Source organism: Pongo abelii, chromosome 18 (genome assembly GCF_028885655.2).
Source record: "Pongo abelii isolate AG06213 chromosome 18, NHGRI_mPonAbe1-v2.0_pri, whole genome shotgun sequence".
NCBI classification, from domain to species: Eukaryota; Metazoa; Chordata; class Mammalia; order Primates; family Hominidae; genus Pongo; species Pongo abelii.
The window spans coordinates 23,345,854-23,360,911 of NC_072003.2; the positions used below are offsets into that span (position 1 = coordinate 23,345,854).

At 41.5% G+C, this 15,058-nt stretch overlaps 1 protein-coding gene across 9 annotated transcripts in view; it reads right to left on the reverse strand.

Annotated features, from left to right (window-relative positions):
- The window catches only part of DCUN1D3 (defective in cullin neddylation 1 domain containing 3), a 46,218-nt gene that overhangs the window by 20,335 nt on the left and 10,825 nt on the right, over positions 1–15,058 (reverse strand).

Below are 15,058 nucleotides of genomic sequence, written 5' to 3' on the forward strand. Positions count from 1 at the left end.
TTAACCATCTTCCATCTCAGTTTTCTCAGCTGAAAACGGGAACTAAAACAAATCACTGTGAACTAAATGACTATATGCAGACAAATAAAACTAGATCCCCTCTCTCACACTATATACAAAAATCAAATCAAAGTGGATTGAAGGCTTATATATAAGACATGAAACTATGAAACTACTAGAAGAAAACACTGGGGAAATGATCTAGGACACTGGTCTGGGCAAAGATTTTTTGTATAAGACCTTAAAAGCACAGGCAACCAAAGCAAAAAGAGACAAATGGGGTTATATCAAGCTAAAAAGCTTCTACACAGCAAAGGAAACAATCAACAATGTGAAGAGACAATCCACAGAATAGGAAAAAAATCTGCAAACTATCCACCTGACGAGGGATTAACAGCCAGAATATATAAGGAGCTCAAACAACCTAATAGCAAAATGATAATAATAATAATCTGATTTTTATTTTATTTATTTTTTTTGAGACAGAGTCTCACTCTGTCGCCCAGGCTGGAGTGCAGTGGCACGATCTCGGCTCACTGCAACCATCACCTCCGAGGTTCAAGTGATTCTCTTGCCTTAGCCTCTTGAGTAGCTGGGATTACAGGTGCATGCCACCAGGCCCAGCTCATTTTTGTATTTTCAGTAGAGATGGTGTTTCACCATGTTGGCCAGGCTGGTCTCAAACTCCTGACCTCAGGTGATCTGCCTGCCTCAGCCTCCCAAAGTGCTGGGATTACAGGCTTGAGCCACTGTGCCCGACTCTAATCTGATTTTTAAATGGGCAAAAGATCTGAATAGATGTTTCTCAAAAGGAGACATGAAAATAGCCAGCAGGTATATGAAAAAAAGCTCAACATCACTAATCATCAGAGAAATGTAAATACAAGCCACAATGAAATATTATCTCACCCCAGTTAAAATGGTTATTAAAAAAAAAAAACAGAATAATGAATGGCAAGGATGTGGAAAAATGGGAACCCTCGTATACTGTTGGTGGAAATGTTAATGAGTATAGCCACTATGGAAAACAGTATAAAGGGCCCTCAAAAAACTGAAAATAGAACTACCGTATGATCCAGCAATTGCACTACTAGGCATATGTGCAAAGGAAAGAAAATCAATATACTAGAGAGATCTGCACTCCCATGTTTATTGTAGCATTATTCACAATAGCCAAAATATGGAATCCACCTGAGTGCCCATCCATGGATGAATGGATAAAGAAAATGTGATACATATACACAATGGAATATTATTCAGCCACAAAAAAGAATGAAACCCTGTCATAGGCAACACGGATGGAACTAGAGGTCATTACATTAAGTGAAATAAACCAAGCACAGAAAGACAAATAGCACATGTTCTCACTCATGTGTGAGCTAAAAAAGTGGATCTCAGGAAGAGAGAGACAGTTATCTTCTCTAGGTGGTTACCAGAGGCAGGCAAGGGGAGGCGGAGGGGAGATGAAAAGAAGTGGGTTAGTGGGTACAAACAGAAGTAAGACCTAGTGTTGGAAAAATCAGTAGGGTGACTCCAGTCAACAATAATCTAACGTACATTTCAAAATAGGTAGAAGAGAATAATTTAAATGATCCCAGCATAAAGAAAAGATAAATATTTAAGGTGATAAAATATCCCAATTACCCTGATTTGATTTTTACACATAATATGAATGTATCAAATTATCACATGTCTCAAAACTACATACATTATTTATCAATTAACAAAAAAATGAGACTGAGTTCTGTGATGAAAAAAAAAAGAAAAAAGGTCATGGTGAAGAATAAATGGCTGCTTCATATGAGATGGGTCTCAGTTCATGTGCTGACATGTGTTCCATGTTCAACCAATCCAAATGCCACTTCCCTCTAATTCAGCACAACACTGTTTTACTTCTTCACAGCACTTACAACTCTGTGAAATTCTAATTTGCTGACTTATTTATTGCCTGCTCCCTCTAACAGCAGGCATTTTATCTGCCTTATTCGCCACTTTACCCTGTGTACCTAGGCTATGTGGCACATGGCACATTGATAAGTATCTGTAGAAGGAATAATAGTCACTGATACTGAGCACATGCTCTGTACAAGGCTTTATTGCCTTAAATATATTAACTCGTGATTGAATAAATGCCGAATCTGAGATGTTTAGCACTTTCTCACACACAATTAGTACTCAATAAATGGTAGCTATTTATACCAATTCAAATTATAGGATGATGTTAACAAACACTCAACAGGAAAGAGTAAAGGGAGTTGAGTCCTAAGAATGCAGAACTCAATTTCAGTTCTCAAGAGCTGATTTTTTCTTTTTAGAGACAGGATCTGGCTCTGTTGCCAGCCCAGAGTGCGATGGTGCAATCATAACTCACTGTTAACTTCAAACTTCTGGGCTTAAACGATCCTCCCACCTTAGCTTCCCAAAGCAGCTAAGACTACAGGCACACGGCACCACACCCAGCTACTTTTTTCATTTTTATTTTTGTACAGACAGGGTCTTGCTATGTTGCCCAGGCTGGTCTCGAACTCCTGGGCTCAAGTAATCCTTCTGCCTCAGTCTCCCAAAGTGCTTGGTTTATGGGTGTGAGCACTGTGCCCAGCCCTGATTCTTAAGGTCTATTTTTTCTTGGACTCCCCCATTCGAAGCACCCACTACCTTCAGAGAGGAAAGAGAGGAGAGGATTATCTTATTACTCCAATTATTCTTTACCTTATGAGTTTCTCAGATAATGTGATACAAACACAGCTTCTCAGCTAGCAGTACATGGTTCCATCTCTCCTCACTTCACAAGCTATTTTCACCTCAAATACAGCAAAAGCCAGAATATGAAGCTGACACAGGGAGATGTTCAACCTGTCATGTCTCTTTTTGACCTGTACCTCAGGAACTTAGAAAAAATTCACATTAATGGAAATCACTTCTGCCTCTCTTTTCAGTCAGGGTATTATGTCCAAGGGTTTACTGAAGCCACAGCCACGCACTGCACTCTAGGAAGACCAAGGGGCTCACCAATTGGGAACACTCCAGTGAAAAGCCTGAGGCTGCTGGTCTGAACTGCATCTTCCCCACCTCAACAAATAAAGGCATCATATTTAAGGTGTCTAGAGATGCAGGAGCAACAGCCAGCAGCTTTTTTGAATACTGCATACCACTTGCTTTAAATAGGAATTCAACTGCTTAAAACACAAGGACTCATGGCCAGTGTTACACCTCATAAGATGTGATACCACTGTTCACTTGATGACAGAGTGACTTTTAACTTGGAGGGCTGAAGCACATACCTTGTCAAAGAGGGTAAGAGATACAGACAATAAAGGTCCTCCATCTCTTTAGAGCCACCAGAGACAATGAACTTTGTTTCACATGACTGCGAGAAAGGCCAACAACTAAAGTCCTCAACGGGGCCCCCAAAGCCAGAGGTACTTGCTGAGAAAGCAAAGGGCAGATTCCACCTCCGCTGGCTGGCAAACCCACACATTCTGCTTAACCATGTGAAACAGCCAGCTCTTACTCTGCCCGCCCCCAGGCCCAGTTATGATATTTGGGGTAGAGAGAGAATAGCAACACCGGTGACTTTTCTAGGAGGCTGTTTTACAAAAACAGAGCTTCCAATTTTAGGCCTAAAATTGAAAAGAAAAATAGCCAGAATTAGAAGTCTGTTTTAACACAATATATTGAAAATTACAAGTTTAAACACTGGTAGCTGGAGACGGGGTATCACACTACCACATGACTTCTCAGTGAGTCATAAAAAATAGTACCGGCTTGTTTAACAGTGATCGTCCACTAGTGACAGAATTAAGAAGTCCGTTTGTGTCAAATGATGGAAAACCAAACTGATACCCCTCTTGTGTTTGTTTCAGCAGTGGCAGAACTGACACAAATGAATTGCAGCAACAATCTACAAGACAGAAACACTGATAAATCTCTTTTGAGGCTGGTCAAAGAGGAAATGTTTGAAACCCTGAATATGACTCATTTTTCAGAAGTCAGTTTAACAGGAGAAAAAAAAATCTCTAAACTATTAATAAATCACTAACTGAAATATTTCTGGATTTCTAACATGCAATCTTGATTAGCATACCTTTGTGTCAAAGCAAAAGCCAAATGCAGGCATTTAACAAGTCACTACCCTTTCAGTTAGGAGAATCGCTCTGGTGGAACTAGATGAGAACAACAAAAATTAATCTTCAGGCATAGATGGATACTGTCATGATAATAAGATAATAAAGACCTCCCCAAAGGATTTCTGGGTATCATAAATTATATAACAAATCCACTTCTGCCAGGCAGCCAAGATTAACTCCTATTCACCCAGGTTACAACTCGGTATTGCCAATGGGCTTATTGAAGTGGAAGTCTCATTATCCACCACTGCTCAGCAAAAGGCACAGTCATCTTTCTCATTGCAAATCAGTTTGCTGACACCAACTACTCACTGTAAGAGAAGTCAACCTAATAATCTTAAAAACAACTTTGACACTTGTTTCTTCCAGGCCAAAAACATATTTTAAGAACCAGAAAAGAAAATGTTTCGTAATTTCTCCCTCCCAGTAAGTCCTTCTCACTGAATTTTTTAAGTGCCTAAGATGACATTTTATTATAATATACTTTATTATGTCTATTGTGCATCCAAGGCTTAAATGCATTATACGTTATTTATTCCCTTGGGACAAAAACATTCATGGCTCCCAAGCAAACAGTCAAATATAAAAAGTACATAGAAGAGAAAGGCTGTTGTCATTTTAGTGACAGCATCTTAGACTGCAAGCTCCAAGAAGACAGGGAATGTGTATGATGACACAAAAAGGGTCAACTTGGCATAATGTGAAGGCTCACACATGCAGACCCAGCACTTTGGAAGATCAAGGCAGGAGGACTGCTTGAGCCCAGTAGTTCGAAACCAGCTTGGGCAACATAGGGAGACCCAATCTCTACAAAAACACAAATAAAAAAATTAGCCAGCCTTGGTGGTACATGTCTGTGGTCCCAGCTACTTGGGAGACTGAGACAGGAGGATCCCTTGGGCCCAGGGGGCTGAGACTGCAGTGAGCAGTGATCATGCCTGGGTACTCCAGCCTGGGTGACAGAGTAAGACCCTGTCTCAAAAAAAAAAAAAAAAAACAGAAAAAAGAAAAGAAAATGGCTAACTGGCATCTAAGAGATACTTTCTAAAGAATCAAATGGAAAATAAGCACCTATGTCCCTAGTGCACTGCACAAATCTACCTAAATGCAGAGTACTACCACTTTTACATAATAACGTCCACAAATAGTTTCCCAAGGTTTACTACGTACCAGGCATCATTCTCAAAACATTTTTACACATATCAACTAATAAAACAATCCAACACTCCAATAATAATAACCTAGGAGCTAGTAAGCAGTAGAGCCAAAATTCAGACTCTTAAGGATGCTTTTCAAAGCTATTTTTTTTTTAAGCCTGAAGGTTTAAATTGCTTCTTTCAAAACAGCATAATCCAATAGAGTGGTTTTTTGTTTGCTTTGGTGTGCTAAGTCTTTGAGTCACTGAGAAATGAGTTTGGACTATACAAGTAGTTTTCAAACTTTAACTGCAACCTTCAGTGAGAAATATATTTTATATCCTTACCCAATGCACCCATATAAATCCATGTACAACTCAATGAAAAGTTTCATGAATATTTAACCTTTTAAATATTTACCCAAGCCTGGGCAACACAGCCATACTCTGTCTCTACAAAAAAATTTTTAAAAATTTTTAAAAATTAAGCAAGTGTGATGATGCACACCTCTAGTCCCAGCTACTCAGGAGACTGAGGGGAGAGAACTGCTTGAGCCCAGGAGTTTGAGGTTACAGTGACCGATGAGTGTGTCACTGTACTCCAGCCTGGGTGACGGAGCAAGACCCTGTCTCAAAAATAAATAATCTACTCAATATTTACCCTTACTTCTATGATGCACTGATTTGCACTATTTCTTTTTTTTTTTTCCATTTTGTTTATAATTGTTGGTTATAATCCACCAATGAGATATGACCCATAGCTTGGAAATCTCAACCAAGCTTGATAAAGGTTCCCTCCATCACCTTTATTGTGTCTGAAACAACGTTAGGCATTTTACAGTCATGATAGCATTTACTCTCCACAGCTGCTCTCGGAGGTTCCTATGGCTATCCCTATTTTATAGATGAGGAAATAAGCTCAGAACTAAAGCAGCTTATGCAAGCCCCTAGCCTGTGACAGAGACAGAGGAAATTCACCAAACTGCTCCCCTAATTTCCAAACATCCTTTCAGTTAGGTGGGGAAATGTGTTTACTTTTTTATTTATTTATTTTTTTTGAGACGGAATCTCACTCTGTCACGTGTGCTGGAGTGCAGTGGTGCAATCCTGGCTCACTGCAACCTCCGCCTCCCAGGTTCAAGCGATTCTCCTGCCTCAGCCTCCCAAGTAGCCAGGATTACAGGCGCATGCTACCACGCCCAGCTAATTCTTGTATTTTTAGTTGAGACGGGGTTTTGCCATGTTGGTCAGGCTGGTCTCAAACTCCTGACCTTGTGATCTGCCCGCCTCAGCCTCCCAAAGTACTGGGATTACAGGCATGAGCCACCGTGCCTGGCCTAGTCTTACACACACTGTTACCACTGCTCAGAATCCCTCCCCATTCCTTTCTCTAGTCTTGCTCTTTCATGCCTTATGCTGGGATTTTACTTCCCACAGGACTCCTTCCTGACTGAGAGCCTCTCTGCCCCTGAGGACCTTCATTTATAACACTGCCATTTTTTTTTTTTTTTTTTTTTTTTGAGATGGAGTTTCGCTTTTGTCACCCAGGCTGGAGTGCAATGGTGCAATCTCGACTCACCAAAACCTCCGCCTCCCAGGTTCAAGCAATTCTCCTGCCTCAGCCTCCCGAGTAGCTGGGATTACAGGCATGTGCCACCACACTTTGCTAATTTTGTACTTTTTTTTTTTTTTTTAGTAGAGATGGGGTATCTCCATGTTGGTCAGGCTGGTCTCGAACTCCTGACCTCAGGTGATCCACCCACCTCAGCCTCCCAAAGTGCTGGGATTATAGGCGTGAGCCACCACTGCTATTTTTACAGCACTGGTTTTACAACATTTTCTAATTGTCACTATCTTATGTTCCAACCAGACAATAAGGTCCTTAAGAGCAAGATCTACAATAGGCACTAAAAATTATTGGAACAAGTAGCTGGCAACATATAAACACATTTCTTCTTCCTGAAACACGATGTGTCCAATCCTAGAGTCAGTCTTTCAGAAAAATTCAGAATACATACGCTTCACTTTGAATACAACCATGAAAGCATTACATTTTGGAGGCCAAAATTTTTTAGCTTACAAAACTGGTTTTTAGTTTCAGAAATACCCTATGAATGATCCACATTCTGTCTGAGAATGCCAGTCTTTTGCTCATAGATTTCTAACAGTCTGGTTAGACTGTTATAGACTGAAAATAATAGTCTGGTTCTTCTTAGGGAGAAAATATCTTGTACAGGTTGAGTATCCTTTATCCCAAATGCTTGGGACCAGAAGTGTTCTGGATTTTGAACTTCAGATTTTAGAATATTAACATTGTACTTACCAGTACAGCATCCCTAATACAAAAATCTGAAATCTGAAATTCTTCAATGAGCATTTCCTTTGGGCCTCATGTCAGGGATCAAAAGCTCTGAATTTTGGAGCATTTCAGAGTTTCAGTAACTTCAGTACTTTAAAAGTGTGTTTTTGAAAGTTTTGTTCTGGCCATACGCGGTGGCTCACGCCTGCAATCCCAGCACTTTGGGAGGCCGAGGCGGACGGATCACGAGGTCAGGTGATCGAGACCATCCGGGCTAACACGGTGAAACCCCGTCTCTACTAAAAATACAGAACATTTAGCCGGGCGTGGTGGCGGGTGCCTGTAGTCCCAGCTACTCGGGAGGCTGGGGCAGGAGAATGGCGTGAACCCCGGAGGCGGAGCTTGCAGTGAGCCGAGGTTGGGCCACTGCACACCAGCCTGGGTGACAGAGCGCGACTCCGCCTCAAAAAAAAAAAAGTTTTGTTCTGTTAAACTGCTATCATAATTGAAAATTCTTTTGCTTAAGCTGGTTGTATCAGAAGTATTAAATACTGGAGATCTTTAGAACTTTCTCTTGAGTGAATCAATTGAAGTACTATATGCAAATAGTAAATATGCAAATCAGAAAGGGAAGGAGCTTAGGCCAAACTGCTCAGAGGGAAGGAAAAACAGGTTTCCTTCCAAATGGGGAAAAGGCAACTGGAAAGATTTTTACCTGTTGCATAACTTTTTATTATCTCTTTCTGCTAGGCCAATCAATAGTTGAGAGCTGTGAACTTGGAAAAGCAAATGCTTGGATAAATTAAGCAACTCCAGCTCTTTGACTAGGAAAGTTTTAAAGTCAGAGTTAAAGATTAAGTCTTCAGTTAAACATTTTTATTTTTTTACTTGAAGTTGCCATGAATGTTCAAGTTTCTAACATCCTAAAAGGGCTTTATTTTAGGAGTGAAAAGATTCTGGATAAACTGAAAGGTTATTCTACCATGAGAAGACCACGATAAGTGGTGCTGGAAACATGTAAGAACGGCTTGCAAAGGTACTGACCTCTGCCAATAGGTTGTACACCTTTCCTTCTGACTCTGTTATATGTTAAGTTTTTAAATGTGTGGTCTCGAATGCTCATACTTCTTATGGAGATTATACGACCATGGAGATAATCATTTGTATGACTAGGAAAGAACAGTCTTCTTTCATGTGGCTCTCATCTTTAAAAGCCCAACTGCTCAGCTACCCACAAAAGATCTTAACCAAGACAAACTGATCCAATGGCAATTTCCCAAGAAGAGAAGAAAACAAACAGCCCCACTCTAGCTTTGCAAAACCTGGTCTGCAGACCAAGGGCGAATGTCACAACTCGGCCCCTCCCCTTTCAGAATGTATCCAGACTCATCAGCCATTGCCTACACATAATGACTAACTTCCATACCACAGGAAATAGGCTGTTCTAGAAACCTGACATCTACAAGTAAGGTGGTCTTATAATTGTATATCCAAGGAGTTGCTTGGTTTGAACTCAAAATCTGCTCAAAGGATGCTTGCTGCGTGTCATCAATTAGATCTTAGTGGGAAGGCAGACTTGTAATCCTGCAAAACACAGCTTTCAGTAAAAGGCTTTTTCCCCGTTGCCAATGTGCCCAATGACACAGGTCACGACACCTCTCTAGAGACAAGACAGTAAGAATGACAAAATCAAAATTTACAAAGTATGAGGAATTGAAGCACAGATCCCACCTCAGTTGGGAAACATTTGAGAGTTTCTCATTATGAAGTCACGTAGAAACCTTGTATTAAATAAATGAAGTTCAAGGTTGCAGGGAACCATGATTAGGCTACTGCACTCAGCCTGGGCAACAGAGTAAGACCCCATCTCAAAATAAATAAATAAAATAAATTAGGAGAATAATCTTGGGCTATATCACTGCCACCATTTTGCTTTTTTTTTTTTGAAATGGGAGTCTGGCTCTGTCACCAGGCTGGAGTGCAATGGCTCGATCTTGGCTCTCTGCAACCTCTGCCTCCCGGGTTCAAGCAATTCTCCTGCCTCAGCCTCCTGAGTAGCTGGGACTACGGGCACCCGCCACCATACTCAGCTAATTTTTCTATTTTTAGTAGAGACATGGTTTCACCATGTTGGCCAGGATGGTCTCCATCTCTTGACCTCGTGATTCCGCCCGACTCAGCTTCCCAAAAGTGCTGGGATTACAGGCGTGAGCCACTGCACCCGGCATTTTGCTCTATTTTAACCTAATCTTCACTAGTAACACTTGGCACAATGAGCTATCAGACTTGGATCCATCTTTATAGCAATTTTTTAAAACTAAAATCTGAAACACTAAATAACTTATTACAAGGAGCTATACCAGATCCATGGCCCTTTACAGCGTGTTAACTCAGAACAAGATCACTTGCAAACACAGACCAACACCCAACTGTAGATAATGAAAGATGACAGTGTAAAGATACACAGAAAACGTCTAGGGACTACAGGTAATTAAGGCTTAAAAAAAAAAAAAAAAAAACCATAAACTACATCTGAAAGCAGCTTTCTCGGCTTCTATTACTTACCAGAGATTTCCGTTTTATTCTGGGTTTTACTGAAAAAGCAAGTGCCTCCCACAGTAGTCTGTATCATTTCTACCACTACTGGTTTCCCTTCTCAAGACCCCACTATGTTGAATTATGAGCAATATGACAAAGTGAAATGAGATTTTAAATACTGCCTGCCTCAATGTTTAACATCATTTTAGGGCACATGTCCCACTGTCCCTTTAAAGCAGTCACCAGGAAGAAGTAATCTACAGGTCAGCTCTTGAGATGGGACAGAGCCTTGAATCCATGCACTGGCTTGGGTTCAAGAAGCGATTAGGCTTTTTCTCCCAGCCCAACAGAACAAGTCAGACCCTAACTTTACTTCTAACATGGGGAGTCCCAACAGCAAACAATGAGGAACCGAGGAGCAATCCAGGTAGCCGGGAAACTGCTAAAGGTGAAAGAGGAAACAATATTATTCATTTTTTCATTGAAAAAAAAAAAAGGCCACCAATACTAATGGCTATGGTATTTTAAATTCTACATAATCTACTTGTGGGTATTTTTGTCACAAATGCAAAAAAAGAAATTTGTCAATTTGCTTGAGTTAGTCAAGTCTTTACTTTTTTGCCTGAGACTTCTGAAGGCAAGTGTTTAAGTCCTGAAATCTGGACCTGCTCAGCAGTGGCCATCACCACAAAGACTTCATTAAATAAGGTGTGGCGCTGCACTAGAGTTACTGAGTCTTGGAACCTACAAACTTCAGCCATTTGTATCCCATCTTTACCATCCCATCTACTGTTCACCTAATATTTTTCTTAAAAGCCTCTTTAAAAACTGCATCTACTGTTAACTAAAAATGACAGAAGGCCATCATTCTGGACTAAGCTCCTGCACTAGGCTCCAAGAGACCAGACTAAAAATCAAAATGGAGTCATTCACGCCCAGACTAAGTTTATCTGACCTTCCCAGAAACCAGGAGAAAGAGATAACATCCAACTTCCCAAACTCCATGTTTAAATCTTCAACTGGCATGATAATGAAGTTCCCTAGTTTTAAACCTTACACACACACACACACAAAAGTCTTAAGTAATCTAATGTTAACTATTCAGTTATTTCTCTATTGTTCTGTTTCCCTGTCCTGCCTTACAAGAAAAGCAGCTTTGAAAGGACTGATACACTCTTTGTTCTTTGCTTCTGCTTTCTGCAGCCATTCTGTCCATAAAGCCAATTCCTGCTTAGCTCATGTAAACACTTATTCTATATTACGGAATGAAACATTGCCCAATTCTAGAATTGCAATACAGCCAGTTGAGATCTGGAAACTAAATTGGTTGCAATTTTGTCTTTGACATGACTTTAGTATCATCCTAAGCACTATTGTCCATGAATTCATAGGTGTGATATGATAGTTATGTTTTCATTCATACACATTAAAAAACAGAACTAGTAGGCTGGGCGCTGTGGTTCACACCTGTAATCCCAGCACTTTGGGAGGCCAAGGAGGGTGGATCGCCTGAGGTAAGGAGTTCAAGACCAGCCTGGCCAACATGGTGAAACCCTGTCTCTACTAAAAATACAAAAATTAGCAGGGCGTGGTGGCGGGCGCCTGTAATCCCAGCTACTCGGGAGGCTGAGGCAGGAGAATCGCTTGAACCCAGGAGGCAGAGGTTGCAGTGAGCCAAGATAGCGCCACTGCACTCCACCCTGGGAGACAGAGCAAGATTCCATCTCAAAAAGTAAGTAAATACAATAAAAAACAGAACTAGTAAATGAAAAGTATTCATCATGTGCCACCAAAAATCATCTTACGCACCATCAGCAGTAAAAAAACACGTGAGTATTCATTTCAGTAACACATAAATTACAAGCGTAACCAAAGCCACACTTTGAGAAACAGTGATTTAGTCCTAAATCCTTTATGTCATAATTAAAGAAATAGACTGAGAGGGGATGTGATCTGCCCAAGGAAAAGCAGCAATGGTGGCAGAGTCTAGACTAGAACTAAGGACTTAGTCCAATGGTAGTCCCACTACAGTAGACTGTCTTGGTTGATGAGCTACAGAGACCTGGCCTCAGAGGAGTTCACCAACAAGTAAACTCTAAGCAGTCAGGAAGCCCTTTTGCATGTGGATCTGGGCTTTTCACTTTATCTGAGACTCTGTCAAACATTATCTAGACTGGCTGAAATAAATCTATTTCTTTTCCCAAAGTCTAATGTGGTTTTGCCCAACTCACTGAACCTCAAGGCATACAGTCAAAGATAAAAATGTCTCCTGGATCAGTTTCCCAATTTTTGATCCAACAGTATCCTAGCCCCTGTCCCCACTGCTAGACTCATACAGGCTCTATAGGGCTTCAGGGGGAAGATTTTCCATCTCTGGGTTTTAGGCCAGCTTTGGAAACACGCTGGAAGTTTCCATTACAGAGTCACTAGTGTATTTCCCAGATACCCAGAGGACAGGTTTTATTTTCAAATGATAGATAACTTGTGTCTACTGTGTGCCTAGCAATCTTTTTATACACTGTCCCATAAACTGACTATAAGAGGAGGTAAAATGATATACATGATTCTTGACTCCTTGGGAGTTAGCTGCCATTCCAGGTGGGCATAGCAATGGATGCCATGTAGCCAATAATAGCTAATGTTATTAAATGTTTGTTTTTATGCCCAGCGCTGTGCCATGTCCTTCGAATGTACTATCTTGTTGAATCCTCACAACTATTTACGTGATTACCCTCACTCCATACATGAGGAAGCTGAGGCTTAGTGAGAGAAGTGGCTCATCCAAGGTCAAGTGGCAAGTCAGTGATAAAGTTCAGACTCAAACCCAGACTGACTCTAGAGACTATGCTCTCTTAACCAAGGCACTATGTACACCTATTTTTTGTTTGTTTGTTTTGAGACAGGGTCTCACTTTGTCACCCCGATTGGAGTGCAGTGACACAATCACAGCTCACTACAGCCTCAACTTTCCGGGCTAGGGTGATTTTCCTCAGTCTCCCAAGTAGCTGGGACCACAGGCGGGCACCACCACACCTGGCTAACTTTTGTATTTTCTGTAGAGACAGGGTTTCACCATGTTGCCCAGGCTAGTCTTGAACTGGTGGGCTTAAGTGATCCTCCCTGGCTAGGCCTCTTAAAGTGCTAGGACTACAGGCATAAGCCACCATGCCTGGCCCACTATGTATCTCTAAATCTTTTTAAAAGTCATATTAAAAAGTAACATGGGCTGAGTGCCGTGGCTCACACCTGTAATCCCAGCACTTTGGGAGGCCGAGGCAGGTGGATCACTTGAGGTCAGGAGTTCGAGACCAGCCTGGCCAACATAATGAAACCCCGTTTCCTCTAAAAATACAAAAATTAGCCAAGGCCAGGCACAGTGGCTCACATCTGTAATCCCAGCACTTTGGGAGGCCAAGGTGGGCAGATCACTTGAGGTCAGGAATTCGAGACCAGTCTGGCCAATATAGTGAAACCCCATCTCTACTAAAAACACAAAAATTAGCCGGGCATGGTGGCACATGCCTGTAATCCCAGCTACTTGGGAGGCTGAGGCAGAACTGCTTGAGCCCAGGAGGCGGAGGCTGCAGTGAGCTGAGACCGCACCACTGCACTCCAGCCTAGGTGACAAAGTGACACTCCGTCTCAAAAAAAAAAAAAAAAAAATTAGCCAGGCGTGGTGGCACATGCCTGTAATCCCAACTACTCGGGAAGCTGAGGTAGGAGAATCACTTGAACCTGGGAGGGAGAGGTTGCAGTGAGCCGAGATCACGCCACTGCACTCCAGGCTGGGCAACAGAGTGAAAAAAAAAAAAAAAGGTAACATGAAATCTGTATTATAAAGTAAGCTGGTTTCTTGCATTAGGGAAGTCTAGACCTAATGCACCTTTGAAGTTCAAGAATACTGACTATTCTGGGAATGCCATTTCATACTAATTGAAGGAGGAAATTGCTGCTTATAATCTAAAGCTAATCAATTTGCAGTATCTGGTGCGTCAAGAAATGACAATTGTTAATTATTATTTAAATCAACTTTAGGTACCCTTATTCCATTACTACTTACAAGATACAAAACTGGAGTACTAATGGAGTATAAGAAAAATGTATTTGGTCTTTGTCCCTGGTTCCTGCCAGAGATCCTAAAACCCTTGGAATTGTCTGTCTTTTATTATTCATGAAGAGCCCTCTGGACCACATGCCAGAGTTTATGCTAACAAGGTGATTTCACCATGGGCCCTTATAGTTTCCAGTGAAGGGCTAGCCAAGCCAGAAAGACCAAGCACATGATTAGACTTCAAAGCCCTACTTTCTGAGCTTTGGGGAGGGGAGGGCTGGCTAGAGACAGAGTTCAATCACCAATGGTCAATGATCATGCCTACGTAATGAAACCTCAATCAGAACTCCAAAACAATGAGGCTAGGAGAGCTTCCGGGTTGGTAAAAGCACTTATGAGCTAGGAGTGGCACACCAGAAGGGGCATGGAAGCTCTGCACCACCCAACTCATACCTTGCCCTATGAGTCTCTTCCATTCAGCTGTTCCTGAGTTATAAATAAATCCTTTGTAACAAAACTGTAATCCTAACTATCATGCTTTCCTGAGTTCTATGACTCATGCTAGCAAATTATCAAACCTGGGATGGGGAGTCATGGGAACCTCCAAATTTATAGTCTGCTGGGCAGAAGTTCAGGTAACGTACGAATACCCAATACCTGCAGCTGGCATCTGAAGTGGGGCAATTTTGAGGGAATGAGTAAGTAATATGTGGGATCTGAGGGTCTGGGGGCCCACACCTGTAATCCCAGCACTTTGAGAGGCCAAGGCAAGAGGATCACTCGAGGCAGTTTGAGACCAGCCTGGGCAACAAGCAAGACCCCATCTCTACAAAAAAAAAAATGTTTTTTAACTAGCCAGCCATGGAGGTGTATGCCTCTGGTCCTAGCTACTTGGGAGGCTGAGGTGG